Below are 17,926 nucleotides of genomic sequence, written 5' to 3'. Positions count from 1 at the left end.
GAGTGGATCGAGGTCACGATAGCTCAAGTGCAGCGGCGTATCTAGCCGAAGATCATGGGTTCGAATCCCGCTCCTGACAGTGACTTTTTATCTCATCTAAAAACCTAAATTAATTTACTATAAAGTTTTTTAAAATAAAATGGGAATAATTTTAGAGAACCGAAGATTCAGAAAGATTCTTCATCAATAAAAATCGAAGAATTTTTCATTTATTAATAACGAAACGGATACAATGTGTTTTTTTTAAATTATTGTAATATAAATTATTTATAACTGGAAGTTCTTTTATTTCCATTAAATTAGAAAAATAATATAATGACGTTGGAAAATTGTTTTATGAACACCAAAGGGTTTTTCGTTTAATTAACTCTTTGATGAGTTTTTAATTAGAATAAGATTTATCTGTCACTGATTATGGATTATTAGTAATAAACTTTCGTCATGTTTCACCTTTTTAGGATTTAAAATTTCAGACTGATTTAATATTTGCAATTTTCATTTGTTTGAGAAAACATGTTTGTATGTAATTCATACAGAATTATTAAAATATTTAAAAATTGATGAGAATTTTCATTGAATTTGATAACCGTATTTCAAGGGCAAATCAAGAAGCAATTAAAATCCGAGTCATTAGGAAGAGGTCGGTTTCCCATTAACATAATGAGAGAAACGAGTGTGTTGCGTTGCTATGAATTAGTCATTAGCACGGATCATTACACAAATTACCTAAAATAAATATTCAAGAGGGTTGCTAGTCTAGTGTGACTTTACGACAAAGAATACGTACTTTTTTCCCCGTCGAAACCTTTATTGCGAGATTTCAACGAAATTGGATCGAAAATTTAATTTCTTCAATTGTTTTTATTAGAGAGGAACGGAGTTTCGTGATAAACTACCGTGCAATTATAAGAGGGGTTTTTCTTGATAAAATATACGTTGTTGGTACGATTTGCATGTCGCAGATAAAAAACGCAATTAGCGTGGTACATTATAATGTATATAACGATCGAACCATTTCGTTTAAAAAAAATATGTTACATTGGAGGAATGGTGTCCTGCTGGGTATTTCTCTGGGATATAAACCTAATTTTATACGAATTAACTCACGAGGTTTTTTATAGGTTCTAACCATTCTAATGTAAATAGTCCATTGTTGGCCGACACAAAAAGAGAAAAAAGGACATATGCTAATTTTTCATTATTTCACTATAATTACACAACATTCGGTAAGGATCCGAAGCAGCCTGTGAACCATTTTCAGAACATTACGGAAATTTAGTAGGCCTGATGGTGAAACGTCTTTTAAAAAAAATTGGCCAAGTTTCAGAAAGCAAAATTTTAAGTTTTTACACAATTATAATTTCGATTTTTTTTCCATCAAATCTGACAGGATAAAACTCTTTGCCTATGCAGATGATATAGTGGTTTTTGCCTGCCCAGTCTAGTTCAATGCAGAGAGTGATTAATCCACTCGATCAGTACTCATTATAGAACTTGGAAATCCAAAGTGATCCATATTGTTCAGGGGAATAGAGGGTAAATTGGTGAGGAATGAAAAGTGGTTTTTCAGAATGCTCAAATAGAAATAGTTAATGAGGATGTATAATTGGGTAACTCTTACCTCTACATTATTTGTTTACCAAATGCTATAGATAGGCATCATTTATGATTTCCAAAGTAAACACAAACAAACGATGTATGGCTGCGTATTGTAGAAAATAATAATATAATTTTCTTTTATTCTAAGCAACAGTTATTTTATCATGTTAAAAAGGCATAGGTGCCGAAGACCTATGGAAAAATTACCAGAGATTTTCGATCAACGTAGATATGACGATGTTTCGTTTGAAGATCAGGAATATGGTCCAAAATGAATACTGTTGTATCTTGCCAAGTTTTCGGCTTTTATTAAGCTTTCTTCAGGACTCTAAAATTGAATAAATATATATTACATTCACATCTCTTTAATATATATATATACATATGATGTACATATTCTTATTCGGTTTATGACTGACTTCGTACAGGCAGAATTCAAAGATTTTAAGTAAATTTTTTCCCTTTTTATAATGGTGGTTCTACTCAAAAGAATTTGTTGTTTATATCTTTTCGAATTTCGAGCTTTAAACGCTCATCATCAGGTTGAAGGAACCACGACTATAGTAATTACAGTTTATACAGTAATTTAATTTTATTTGAGGTTTAAAATAGTCAGTTTTCATTTCATTTGATATGGCTTTATCAATTCGTTTTTTTAAATATTTCATTTATGTGTCTCAGCTACCCCAAACTACCAGGTCATACGAAATAACGCTTTGAATACTTTTTGACCTTCAAGGAAATTGAATTTTCTAGTTTATACAATAGATAGTATGTACAACTTAATTTCTTAGCATCCATTTAATATGCGTCTACGAAGTTAAACAACCGTCAAAGTAAAGGCTAAGAATCTTACATTGTTTTAAATGTTAACGTTTCTGTTTTCATTTTATTTTCGTTTTTTTACGAGGGTTTGTAACAGTGAACATCAACATCATATCAACTCGCGGGGTGCCTGTGTTTTTGAAAAAAAAAAGCCCATTTATATCGTCGGGTTCGAATACAGGGCCTCCGTTAGTTAAGTAAAAAGTAGACTGTCACATTTTTCTCTATTAATATACATACAATTTTTGCTGAACCACTCGGCCATGCTAACTAGTATCGATGTCGAGACCTCATTTAGACGATCAGGATGCCTGGCTTTGAAAATAAAAGGCGAGTCATGAGTATACAGATAGAGGTTCAGGTTGACGCTTCTTAACGATGGGTTGAAAGAGGAAAATAATCAATGAGATAAAGATACATATAATCATCATAGTAGTACGATTGTATTATGTATTATTAAAAATAAAATATGTTAAAACATGGTTTTTATTAAATCGATTAGGTTTCGTGGTCCGATTGACCAAATAAAAATGGCAAAACGGAGGGAAAATTCAAAAGGTGGGGTTGAGGTGGGAAGTTGGTGTCCGAGTGGATCAAGTGGTAGAACAGCGGCGTATGTAGCCGAAGGTCGTGAGTTCGAATCCAGCTTGGGACATTGGCTTTTTATCTCAACTAAAAACCTTAACTAATTGAAAAATATTAATTGGTCAAGCGGACCACGAAAACTAGTGGATTTATAGTAAATAAAAGAAAAATACCAAGTATAAATCGTATTTAATTATGATTAATTGTTTTACAACAGGAACTACGAATTTGAACAGATATTAAAATTAAACGGTTATTGTTCGTAATATACACAGTATAATTGAATTGGAAATTACAACTGGAATTAATCGAGACAATTCAAACATCAAATAGACCTAATGAGACGCAGGCCACAAATGAATAATCGTAATAACGTTTATAATATAATCAATAATTTATGGATTAGTTGAAATAAATTAAATATATAACTTTTCCTTGATATAGAATCTCGGTTTTTTAAATATGCATTTTCAAAAATTCTACCATAACTGTTTAATAATTCAATTTTTTGTTTTTAATTTTTCAATATAGGCTATAATCCATTTATGTTTGCGTGGTCAATTAAACAAGTTACTTCTTTCAATTAATTATTCTTTTTATGTAAAGTCTTAGTTGAGATAAAAAACTTAAAAAACTACAACCGTTCGATTTTTCCCTCTTTTTGCCATTTTTAAATGTCGTATAATCAAGGTTGGATTCTCAGCGACTTATGAAGTGGCCACGGGGAGCTGTTTAGTGAAGTGATACTTCTGAAAATGGCAAAATGAGGGAAAATTCGAAAGGTTGTAGGTTGAGATGGTCAGTTGGTGTCCGAGTGGATTAAAGTCACGATAGCTCAAGCGGTTAGAGTAGCGGCGTATTGAGCCGAAGGTCGTGGGTTCGAATCCCACTCGTGACACTGACTTTTTATCTCAACCAACACCTTATTTAAATTCACTATTTTCGTGGTCCGCTTGACCAATTAATACAAGACAATTAATTAAGGTTTTTAGTTGAGATGAAAAAAGTTAATGGCACGAGAGGGATTCGAACCCACGACCTTCGGCTAGATACGCGGCTGCTCTACCACATGAGCTATCGTGACCTCGATCCACTCGGACATTAACTCCCCATCTCAACCCCATTTAAAGATTAATTAACTGAAAATTTTTCTTAAAGAAGTGTGCGACGTTCAGATGACATTTTTCACATTGAGACATTTCATTACGAATTACAAAATGTGATAATTAATTAGATGGGACCGTTACAATATTAGTGATGATCATTGCGTATGAATATTTATCAGTAATAATCGGCAATTTTGCAAATTAGCTCAACAATGTCCGCTTTGTTACCTTTCGAGCCTGCTGTGCGATAGGATCGTCTTCTGATAGAAAGTTGCCGCGATGGAGGTGTAGGGTTCAAATCTTTGCATAATCCATGGAATTTTAGTTGAAAAAAAATTGTAAACATATTGTAAACTGTTTTGTTGTTTAAAATTCTCTTATCATAAGGTTATTTTAGTCATTTTTTCCTTCAGGAATTTTCGATACAAATCCCGCTATTGTCTTATAGTAAACCATAAAATTACAGTCAATTTTGAGAAATAAAAATTCAAAGAGACAGTCATCGTCATTCACTTAATAACACCGGAAGCGATAATATACTTATAATACAATGTTTAAGCTTGACGGAGTTTCTCCGAGCTAAGAGATAAGAAAGTTTTTATTAAGTTTTTAACTTCTAATTACTTTTTTTTCATGGCGCTTGGGGATTGGGGATGTACAGCCTCTAAGGCCGTGGATCCGGCACTGGAATAACCCTGGTTGGCTTCCAGCTACTGTTTATAACAAAATTAAGCCTTCCGATAGACTCCATTGGGCCGACTTCCTTTTCCTTGATTAGATATTGTGCGCTGTCAAAAAGAATTAACGAGAAACAAACGACATTATGTCTGAGAGTCGAGTTAAAAACAAAACATGAAATGAAATTCTTAGATAAATATGTGTTATATTAATAATTAGCTATAATTTCTGAAAACATTGCTCGAAGAAGATTAAATCAGTATGGACTGATGGCTTTTCGTCCCGTGTGTCGACCAGAACACACGAAGTTGCACGGCTCCTTTCTGCTCCAGAACACAGCCATTGGTCATTGGATGATTGGTCAGCTGTACTTTTTACGGATGAGTTTAGATTTGCTCTACGATCTCCAAATGGGCAAAATAAAAGATAGGAAGCCTGAAATTTTTTCCGGAGCCAACTTTTTCAAACTTAGCTCAGTGATGGTGTGGGCGGAAATCAGAATGGAGAGTCGCACAGAGTTGGTTGTTGTTCGTGGACAGTCTTGGAAGGATTAGAATTTTGGAACATCATGTTGCCTTTCCTCATGAAATCATATTGACAATCATATTCTAATGATATATATATATATATTATGCAGGGTGGACGACCAAGACCCGAGGGGTTAAATGCCTGGGCAGACTACCCCATCCTTAAAAGGTCCGGGACTTGGTCGGCTCACGTGTCCTGCATAAATCTCTTGGTCTTGTTCACAAACCCCAAGATTTTGAACCATTTTATGTCGGGGAGTGATTTGGTGATGTCCGGACCTTTAAAATCATCAAACCTAGACCTAGCATACCTATCAAACTCTGCGAGGTAGTGCCTTGCCGTTTCTTCTTTTATTTCGCAAAAACGCCAAAAAGGATCTAGTAGAATACCCATTACGGAGAGGTTTCTTCTCAGTGGGCAGTGGCCCGTCAGGATACCTATCAGACTCCTAATTCTCTTCCTTGAGACAAGATATTCTTCATTTCGATTCTGCTGTTTAGGCTGCATGATTCGATAATGCCCATCCATATGTCGCTCTCATAATATATACGTACCTTCAACAGCATAACTTAAGGGTCTTAACCTGGCCAGCCAGTTCTCCAGACATGAACCCCATCGAAGATTTATGGGATAACCTCAAAGGAAGAATAAGTCTATCACCTTTTAAGATCGTGGAAAAAGAAGTAAGAATGGTCTAACTTCCAGCAAAGAGATATTTCCAGACTGGTAGAAAGTATGCCGAGTCGTCTTCGAGACATTATTGCAAGAGGAAGAAATACGCGATGTTAAAATATTAATTAAAAATCTAAAACTTTATCTTTTTTTTTCATTTTCCTTAGCAATTTATTTTTTGAATACTTTTTTAGACAAAGACTCAATTACTGAACCTTCAAAAACGTGAAACTTTGATTAATATATACAGATATATACAATAATACAAGTCAGAGTATAATGTATTATTACCTAGGAATAATTCAATTTAACATTATAACATATTTTTAATTCAACTAAAGCTTTTTTTTTTAAACAAGACTACATTTCATTGTAAATTATCTTTGTATCGCAGACGTATTACAAGTTATTAACACTAAAGGTGGAGCAAGCCTTTGCTAATGGGCCAACTTGAGGTTCCTAATCACCTTCAAGCCTCCGTGTTCCCTCACCGCCTCTTTGTCGCCTCCAACAACCCAAAAACAGCAGTCCCATTTCTTACTTTGTCCTCTGGTTAGTAACTGTTTTCTCCAAAACCGACATGCTGATGCCTTACAATCAAAAGCTCATTACAACCCCTAATCTGAGTTAAATGAGCCAGGGATGTTAAAGCATTCCCTTAAGTAAACTATAATTTTTACAATTTTCAACAGCTGTTCAATTACACCATTTCCTTTGGTAACAGTATACAAATTACAAAGGAATGATTAAGACAAAAACAAATACCGACAAAAATTTCTTAATATTTAATAATTAGTAGATTTTTCCTCTATTTATTACCGTAAATTTAATTTTTAGATATTAAGTTTTTATAATAACGACATATTTTCCTCGACTTTGTTCATTTTAAGTGAGATAGCGTTACGGCCGTGCCGTCTGGTTGCACCGACATCACAAACGAAATATGACACTACGGGTTGTCACGGAGAAAAACGATTCCATTTCTATTCCACTAATGCAGGCTTTTCCGGCAGAGCTGTGTGTGGGAAATAGGTTTCAATAGAATCCGCTAAAAATACAAAACTTCCAAGAAAAATTCGCACTTAGCCTTGATTAATGGTAGGCTTAAGCGTGATTGTACTGTTAGGGATTTGCTCCCATGGCGGGAATTGTTTTAAAAATTTTGAAAGCAAACAGGCTATCCCTCTTGATATTTTTGTTGTTGACGTGTACAGTATGTTCAATACGAGACACAATAATGACCCATCTACACAGAAACCAAACTCTTTGAGCCCTGAAGATGTTCTCAATAAAGGTCGAAACGTAGGCACGATAAAGAAAATGTTTTTCTAAGCCTATGTCACACCAGACCGCTTCTCACGATTTCCAAATAATCATTAATTAATGGTCAGTAAATACCACAAATTTTTGTTAAACGTTTCAATTTTTTCATTAACATTAATCTTTAATCAAGTATCTACACATAATTATTTGGAGATCGTGAGATGCGGTTTGGTGTGACGTAGGTTTTAGAAAAACAATTTCTTTATCGTGCCAACGTTTCGATCTTTATTGAGATCATCTTCAGGGCTCAAAGAGTTTAGTTATAAATTTGTAAACATTACAATTAATTAAGGTTTTTAGTTGAGATAAAAAAAGTCAATGGCACGAGCGATTACACGACATTTGAAAAATGGCAAAAAGGAGGGAAAATTCAAAAGGTGGGGTTGAGATGGGAAGTTTGTATCCTAGTGGATCGAGGTCACGATAGGTCAAGTGGTAGAGCAGCGGCGTATTTAGCCGAAGGTCGTTGGTTCGAATCCAGTTCGTGACGGTTACTTTTTTATGTCAACTAAAAACCTTAATTAATTGTAATATATTAGTTGCTCAAGCGGACCACGAAATTAGTGAATTTATAAACATTGTTTAAATTTTACAAATACATATAGGATGTGAAAAAAATGAATTTATACAATGCTAGTAAATTCAGATTAAAAAATTAAGTTATATAATGCTAGAAATTTTTAGATCGATCTATGTATTTGTACTCACTCAAAATGTTTTCTGTGTAGATATGTCATTCTTATCTGTCGTGTTGAGCGTGCCAGTGAGATATTGATGTTTATGTTTATACACGTTGGATTTTGAAGGGGTGGGGAGGGAAGTTTGTTTTTCACATCCTACATGTAATTGTAAAATGTAAACAATGTTTATAAATCCCAGCCCCTGAAGATGATCTCAATAAAGATCGAAACGTTGGCACGATAAAGAAAATGTTTTTGTGAAACCTACGTCACAGCATTTCACGATCTCCCAATAATCATTAACTAACGGTTACTTAACATCATACATATATACATATATAACATGATTAAACCGATTTGCTACCCCAGAAAACGGAATAGGTGACTCAACGACGATTCTCATATAGGGCAGTATTCCAACTGACACCCTTATGGATCCAAAGAATGACGCCAATCAAGAGGGGCACAGCGAGAAAATGACATGGTCACATACGCGGGATTTGGCACAAATGTATGTGTCCATGTGTTAACCAAGTATGGCTGATTATGGGCCACATACTAATCGTAAATTATACGACTATATATTCGACTTCATGCGAAGAGCTCAATTATCTCCCTGTTCGCTATTGCTGCCACCTTGTCGCTATGACTTACTTTATTGCGGGTCGAGTGGCGATAGTTTGACTGTGAGCCGTCCTGTCTTGGTATACACGTCCGTTGCCTTCCAGCCCGGCGTGTCAGGTACTCGGAAAACCATTGCCGTTTTTACGAGAAAATCCAACTCTATATCTTTAGAACAATAGGACTAGTGATCAATAGACAATAGGGTCCACATTGTCATGTTAATTACATAGAATTTCTTATTTTATAATACATTTAATTCTTTCGTTTCATTATTTGGTATGCTCGCTATATTATAAATTATTGATGAAGTGATTCCTACAATGTTTTATTCAAAACGAGGCCTGATTTTTTCAAATAAAACATTCAATAATAGTGTCAATAAATAGTTGTTTTGTTTTATCGCTTTTTGATGTAGAGATTTTAATTTAATACACCTTTTTGAATTTGGATTGTACAGATGTATGAATTTATGTGGAAGCTACAGTAATTTTTGTAAATCCTTCACAGCAGATAATAAGACACAATGTCACATAAAAATAGGTAAAAATGATTTGATGGGGCTTGATTCATTGCAAAAATTGAGAAAATGAAAAATCCTAAGCCATATACCATCGTATTGTGTATGTAACATCTGTTCTTAAACTTTGCGCAAAAGAATGTACCTGTCGAACTTTTAAAAACGTACAGAATTTTGAAACAGTGCTTAAAACTTCTTAAACTGCTGAAGCTCCGTCTGGACGAAGAAAAAGGGTGTTGTAAGAAAATTAATGTTCAAAACTTTGCGAGTTGTTCATATCCAAATTATATTATGAGTTGAATGGTTGGGCGTGATCTAACAACTTGGCCGGGACGTCGAAGTGAACGTTTAGAAACGAGGTGTACCGATCCGTGAGAGAATCGTCAACTCCAGGAGGGGGTGAGTAATTGTTTAAGAATTGTACTTATTGCTGACTTAGGGCTGTCGTTGAAGCCCGGGCGAAGGCGAGGCCGAGAGAGGAGGTGATGGTGCCTCCCAGCTTTGTGAAAAGGCGAGGAAATGAGGCCTACCCCTCATCACCCTTTAGAATGGAGTTCTGATGTACCGCATATTTAAGGGGTGCCGTCGTTACCGACCACCCCTCTACAGACAGCGGAAGCCCCTTTTCATACCCGACAGCCACCCCACCCAACCGTAACGATGTCGGACTACATAACTTCGCTGTCACAATGATAGTGAGGTTTTTAATTAAGTCGATTAATTTATTCAGTTGTAACAACTGATGTACACTGTAAAAAATGTTCATTACATTGTCAATCAATTTAATAGAAAGAGGTTTAATTTTCGAACTAATAACATCGCACGTGAAACTAACTAGATATACAATAACAAAGTAGGGACTCTATTAATTGCAGCTTTTCGATAAATGCCTCGTACATGAACAAAGGCCCTATCTCAATAATTAATCTGTTGAAAACGCAATTAAAAATCTAATTCATACTTGGATTCTGGCTACTGTTTGTTCTTCTGAAAACCCACCTGGGGATTAACATTCTGCTTGATCAATTTGTGTATTTTAATTCCCATTTCATTGTAAATTGAAACCTTGAAATCGCAGGTTTGATAATTCTAAATAAATGTTAACATATATTTTTTAAACTGATAGTTTCACTGTGCTGATGAAGTGGTCATGCTTTTCAAAAGGAAGGGTCTGTGTGCTTTCATTTTATTTAGTTCCACCTCTGATCGTTTGTTATCGCAATATACAATAATTGCAATCACAATGAAAAATTGTTAACGGTCACTAATCTATTTATGACACCCTGGTGCAGGGGTTTAAACAAATTATTATATGGATGAAACAGATTTAAAATTATGGCAACAATCTATTTGAATTAAACTTTCAAAGTCAATAGGTGCATAATTATGAGTATAGCATTAATTATTTTTATTTATTTATACTAGATGACCCGTGGGTTTGAAATAATTTAAATATTCAACTCGATGGGCTAGAAATAATTTAAATTAATTAAGACCTTTGAACGTCAGTTATAATTGGGTATTAAATGTGGAATAATAAACAGTAATTAATTAATTATTATAGTAAAATGGGAAAAAAGGCTATTTCTTGACGATAGAGTTACAATATAACAAAATTACAGATGAGTTATTTATTATTAATAGAATAATAATTATTAATATATTTATCATTATTATTTATATATTAATATTAATAGGTTTATTACCGATAGGCAATTAATTCATCTTATTCATTTATCTAAATTACTTAGTTATCCTACAAAAATCACAGAAATGCCAATAAACTTCACATGTTCTAAGGAATTTTCAGCAAATTAGTAGCAGCACGAACATATCTTTTAGCTGTCACCCCATAAAAAAAAGAATGGGAGTTATTAGAGAACTGAAAATTCATTGTTGAGTGGAAAGAAAACATCAGAAAATTGCTGGCCGTAACGATTTATGTCCTTTAATTTCCATTTCATTGTAAATTGAAACCCTGAAATCACAGGTTTGATAATTCTAAATAAATGTTAACAGATATTTTTTATGCGTGATAGTTTCACAGTGCTGATGAAGTGGTCATACTTTTCAAAAGGAAGGGCCTGTGTGTTTTTCATTCTATTTAGTTTCACTTCTGATCGTTTGTTAGCATAATAAATAATACTTACAATCAAAATAATATGCCACCTTAGCAGAGGATGTTTAAAATTTTTTTAATATAAATTATTTAAAATTATGGCAACAAAATTTCGAAAAAGTTGCTGAAACTGACAAACCCGAAATAACCACCCTCCACTTAACCACCTCGATCCGGTCCACTAAAGCTAAAAATGCAACAAAAAAACATTATTAAAATAAAATGACTGGGTCGATGGGCCGGATCGGCAGAGAAGCTCTCACGTATCAAGAACATTGTACAAGTCCCTCAGAGGTCCTGACTTGCAGAAGAAATTTCATCCTTACCAGATTAAGAATCCGCCATGCGAAGTGGGCTCACTTACTTTTGAGCCAAAGTCCGCGCATGGGTTCCACGAAGTAAAAGGTTGCTCGATGTGGCCTACGAAATTGAACGGTACAATTCTCGCGTCCATATAGAAAGCGTGTAAGAATGCTACCCTATATCAGAATCGTGCTTGAGCAGGTCAGCGAAAATCTGAGTCCCTTGTTCCGATTTTTGGAGGAAACATGATAGTTTTATTGTATATAATTATTGTATATAATATGATATTGTATATAATATGATGCTTATGTGATTATAGCGTGTGTTGAGAAAGAATGTATTTATTAGCGTGAATGTGTGATATAAGAGGGTTTTTGGCAAAATTTTGACCTCATCGACCCTCAATTACGTTAGGTATACAATTCATGTAAAGGGTGATGGAGTAATTCGAGTGTTCTTCCACCCTCATTGAGCGAATGGTATGAAAACAGAAAATAATGTTTTTAAGATATGAGTGGGTCTAGGTTTAAAAACTGCATGTGGTAAAATGTCCTAGGTGTTGACAACCCTTAGACCAGAACCTCAGAGGTAAGTAGGTATGACCTCAGACTGCCAAACCCGGAGCGGGTGATTTCCTTCCAGTGATTTACTTTTATTGAAAAACTGTTCAGTATAATTGTTGAAGGAGTGCACAATGAAAAGATTAAAGAAAAAGAAAAGAAGAAACAAATCGTTCTTTCTATGGGAATCTTTGGAAGACTCATGAAATAGTATGGTGTATCATATAACTATGATTTACATAAAAAATATTCACACGAAAGAAATGATAAACATTTCTAGGATGAAAGTATAATAAAACTATCAGATAGCCAGTTCTGAAGACTCTTTAAGGTAGTGAGATCAACTCAAAATTAGGTTTGTAGTGCATAATCACTCTACGCGGATCCTCAAGTAGTTTGACGGTACTGACGATTCCAGATCATTATGAATATTTTAGGCATTGAAATAGTAGACATCCTAGTTGGAATAGATATTTTGGAACATCACAAATAATAGCCACATTAAGCATAATCTGGAATGCGTGGTGTTTAGTGTCCGTTAACCAATGATTATTTTGAGATCGTGAGGTGCGGTCTGGTGTGAAGTAGGTTTTACAAAAACGTTTTCTTTGTCAAGCCAACGTTTCGATCTTTATGGAGATCATCTTCAGGGTTAAAAATTGTTTGTTTTCCGTGTAGATGTGTCATTATTGTTGTTAAATTCACTAATTTCGTGGTCCGCTTGACCGATTAATATATTACAATTAATTAAGGTTTTTAGTTGAGATAAAAACCTTAATTAATTGTGCGTTGTGTTGAGAATGCCAGTTAGATATTACTCTGTGTACAATATCTCCCTGATATTGTACATGAATGCAACGCATGATCTCCAAATAATGATAATCTGGAATCTTGGGTTACTAAAGAACAAGTCAATGAGTATACCAGGCATGAGGTAAGCAAAACGACTACTCGCAAAAACCACCGATCAGCAAAAGAGGAATTCTTCTCACTAGAAAAAGATTAAAATAATATTTACATAAGGGTATATTACAGGGTATATTATGGTACATATCTCCAATAAAATACCGCACAAAAAAATGTAATTAACATGAGATGACAGACAACAGAATACGTTATATACAATCTGCAATAACAAGCAAAAGGCTATGGTAACAAGAAAGACGATTCTTTAATAATGAAGACCTTGATACATATATTGCTGAGAGAAATAGTATATTTTAATGAAAATACGGAAATCTTGCAGAAGAATCAGCATAACGCTGACATTCTCTCTACTCAAAAAGTTAAATACATTAAAGAAAACAGTCTGTACGTTTTATTCAAAGAATTTAATTATCTTAAATTCAGGAACAGTTTTAAATCGGAAATTGAAATCTAATTTGACTTCCCAGCAAGTAAACAGCAGGTAAGCTAAAATGATATTTTCCCCGCACACACCCGTATAGGCCACATAGTTTCGACCACACCTTGAGTGAAAAAACGTGTGTCAAAGTACGAACTTAGTGCAAAACTGCGTACGTGAGACGTGTTTCAAGTCAAAAGCCGTAAAAGGTTTTTCACCCAAACCAACTGTTACCTCACACGGTTGGAACATCGCTAAATCTCCGGATAAATGATGATTCAGTGGTCTAAAAAGTATTCCTTCTTTGATGAAAGAAATGATAGACGTGCTGTATAACTTCAAAAAGTTATATGTTACTTTGATGCAGAAATATTTAACACCTCTGATCTTCAGAATTTTGCTTTAAGGCATTCACGCGGCTTAAATCTAAATAAAAATTTCCGGATGAGTGTCGTTTTTATATTTCAACGTGGGATTATCCAGCCTATCCGGGCTTTAAATTTCATTAAATAAGCCCATCCCGTGAATCATATTGTTTCCTATTTTCGAATACAGAACATTTATTATTGGATAAGGTATTGGAACCGAATATATAACGTATCTGGAAATCTCTCTTAAGGAATAAGGATTTTCTATATACAAAATAATATGAAACACATATTAAATATAAAAAGAGTATCCACTCTGTAGTCCACCTTGGTGTTTTATTAAAAAAATACTCAACGTACAAATAATATAAACTGTTTTTTATCATTAGCTTTATTTTTGAAATTGCAATAATTACATTTTTTCAATTTCTCGCAATGCATCAATTACCATTTACTATGTTTATTAGTATAGCTTAATCTAAATTGAGACCCGCATAAATTAATTTCTACGATGAGTAAGTAAAATGTAAATAGGGAGAAGTCACCAATTATTATTGTCCATTTTAGCGCCGACAAACGTTTCGTACTAGAATAATTTTTTTAAGTGATTTAATCTCTCAAAAAAATCAGGTGTTCATTGATACAAAAATTAACTATAAAAAATTTTGTATTTAACATTATATAACAAATTATATCTGCGGGAATCCAGTAAGAGCCAAATGGGTTGTTTAAATAAACCGCAAGGGTTTAGATTTGGTGAACAAAGCTTTTGAAATAATTGGTGAAAGTCTCCGGTGGAGAAAAAAACAACCGAAGCACGTCCTTTCTTCTTGAAACTTCTTTATGGGTGAAATTGACTGGCAAGACAGCATTACTTTATTTTTAAAGACTTCAGAAGACTTTTTGGGAATTTATTTATATCGTTTGCTTTCAGAGTTGCCCGGAGAAACGATTTTTACAATTTAAAATACAAACGCTTACGATTTTATACAAGATAATAAAATAACGTAAAGTAATTTCGGTCATAAAGCAGGGCTTAATGTGCCCATTGTTGTGGATTAAGGGTAGTACAATTTTACAATGTGTTTTTTTTTTCTCAACGGAAATTTCACCAGGATTCGACCCTAGAACCGTTAGCAAGTTAGAATCCGATACCCTAATTAATTGGACAGTGCAATTCACAAAATATAATAATTTACGTATTTTCTATACTAAATATATGACAATCTTAATTTTTTTAACTTCATATGTTTGCGTTGTATAAATCTCAATAGAATCACGTTTATAATTGGTTGCACTGAACTTGTATTTTTTATAATATCTTTTTTTATTTACAAACACATACAAATATAAAATGAAAATTCACAAAATGAAAATAACAGTAATGATGACACCATGATCGAGAGTACCGTTGTCGTAGCAGTATTTACTCTTTACGTAATATAAAATAATATAAAAGTACACAACTATTAAACCCATTAGATTTTGTGGCCCGAATGATCAAATATCCTCTTTCAATTAATTAATCCTTATGTATTGGTTGAGATAAAAAGTCAGTGTCACAAACGGGATTCGAACCCACGACCTTCGGCTTGATACGCCGCTTCTCTGCACTTGAGCTGCCGTGACCTCCATCCACTCGGACACTAACTTCCCATCTCAACCCCCCCCCCCTCATAGCAGCGGCGTATTTAGCCGAGTGTCGTGGGTTCGAATCCCGCTCGTGACACTGACTTTTTATCTCAACTTAAAACCTTAATTTATAAAATGAATATTCACAAAATGAAAATACCAGTAAAGCCGACAACCAACATCGAGAGTATCGTCGTTGCAGAAGTATTTACTCTTCACGTAATATAAAATAATATAAAAGTGCACAACTATTAAATCCATTAGATTTCGTGGACCGATTGACCAAATAACCTCTTTCAATTAATTAATCTTTATGTATTGGTTGAGATAAAAAGTCAGTGTCACAAACGGGATTCGAACCCACGACCTTCGGCTCGATACGCCGCTATTCTACCACTTCGATCCACTCGGACACACTTCCCATCTCAACTCAGTAAAAACTACGTTGAACTCATATATAAAACAGAGTGAATTAATATTAATATCACAATGCAAAATTAAATTTAAATAACAAAAAACGAAATATTGCGACAAATAAATTGGTCGGTTAACTAATAAAAAACCCCGCAGTATATACCTTTTCCATCAGACGCTTTTTAAATTGAAATGACTTTTTTTTAGCACGAATTATCCATATTTGATTTTTAAGGCCAAATTAGCCCTTTCTTTAAAGGATAAAAAAACCTTTTTCTTTTATTATGAGAATATGAGAATTTGTAGTTTTTAATAGCCCAAGAATGAAATATTTAAAACATCTCAAATTAAAAGGGGAATCGTATGATTTTATATTTATATTCTCTATTTTTTAGTTGTAATTATTTTTCATTTTGTTTGCTAATATCAGATATACTTGGATTTCGCCAATTTACACCCAAAATCATGAGATTATATTATTTATAAAAATAAATAAGGATAACATTATATTCATACTTTAAATAATATTAGATTAATGTATTTTATAATTATATTACCATAATTTACTATGTGTGGCGTTTAGTGACCATAAGTTGATGATTATTCGGAGATAGTGAGACGCGGTCTGGTGTGACGTAGGTTTCAGAAAAATATTTTCTTTATCGTGCCAACGTTTCGATCTTTATTGGGATCATCTTCAGAGCTCAAAATGTTTGTCTTCTTTGTAGATGTGTCATTCTTGAGAGTGGGCTCTCTACACAGACTCTACACACATCTACACACTTTGAGCCCTGAAGATGATCTCAATAAAGATCGAAACGTTGGCACGATAAAGAAAATGTTTTTCTAAAACCTCCGTCTCACCAGATCGCATCTCACGATCTCCAAATAATCATAATTTACTATATCATCATTGTATTCTTATTATTGGATAGATAGAGAAATAGATAAATAGTGAATGTGTGGTGATTAGTGACCGTTAATCGATAATTATTCAGAAATCGTGAGATGCGGTCTGGTGTGATGTAGGCTTCAGAAAAACAGTTTCTTTATCGTGCCAACGTTTCGATCTTTATTGAGATCATCTTCAGGGCTCAAAGTGTTTGTCTTCTGTGTAATTGTGCCATTCTTGCGTGTCGTGTTGAGAGTGCCCAACACGTGTGAGAATGGCACAATTACACAGAAGACAAACACTTTGAGCCCAGAAGGTGATCTCAATAAAGGTCGAAACGTTGGAACGATAAAGCAAATGTTTTTCTGAAACCTACATCACACCAGACCGCATCTCACGATTTCTGAATAATTATAAATAGTTATAAAAATTATAGAATTTGGATCAGAATGAAATGATGAAAATCTAGTTGTACTGATAATACCCAGAAGTTCAATATTCGTTTCATGTCAGTTTGTTGAAGGTGTAAAACTTACTCCCACCATTCCTCTTTAATGGGTTAATTACTTCACGTTAGAGCTTACCTCATAACTAGACCCAAAAAGATTCTATAGTAACTTTAATAAGACCTATAAATCTATATCTAAATTACGGACTCATGAAAAGAGATAAGCCCCACGGAATTCTTACAATGTTAGTATTGATTACAAGCAAAGGGAAAAAGTTGTTTTTTACGTCGACAGTGTTGCTGTGATTGGTATCAGTTTACACCCTTGTTTACGTCCGATTCCATCTCTGTATCTATCGATGCTCCTTTTTCCGATTTCACCCTTTCCCCGAGTGCGACGATCCGGTCGTAACGTTTTACGGCCGCCTTATTTAGTTTGCCGTAATTTCTGATCTTGTTTATTACATAATTTATGTGTATTTTCCTATAGGGTTTGTTCAAAGCGTACAATATATCCTAGATAGACGACAAGATAAAGCCATTGATCGTGATTAATCAACAATTTTTTCCTATAGTGCTAAATGTTATTTATATCTGATATATTTCCCCTTGATAAACAGAACCTTTTATTTTCTAATGTCACGACATAGCCTAAATATGAAAAGATTGTAGTAATCTACTTTCATTATTTATTTAAATCAAGTGAAT

The 17,926-nt window shown here is 33.9% G+C and overlaps 1 protein-coding gene and 1 non-coding gene across 5 annotated transcripts in view; one reads left to right on the top strand and one right to left on the bottom strand.

Annotated features, from left to right (window-relative positions):
• LOC106673860 (gamma-aminobutyric acid type B receptor subunit 2) overlaps positions 1-17,926 on the bottom strand; it is a 308,246-nt gene that overhangs the window by 281,589 nt on the left and 8,731 nt on the right. The window lies entirely within an intron of this gene.
• On the top strand, positions 3,834-3,907 carry Trnan-auu. The gene has a single exon. It is a non-coding gene; the product is annotated as a tRNA-Asn (tRNA).

Source organism: Cimex lectularius, unplaced genomic scaffold (genome assembly GCF_000648675.2).
Source record: "Cimex lectularius strain Harlan isolate CLEC.00 unplaced genomic scaffold, Clec_2.1 scaffold15, whole genome shotgun sequence".
Taxonomy (NCBI): domain Eukaryota; kingdom Metazoa; phylum Arthropoda; class Insecta; order Hemiptera; family Cimicidae; genus Cimex; species Cimex lectularius.
Note: the sequence above shows the minus strand (reverse complement) of the source record. Positions and strands in the feature narration are given on the sequence as shown.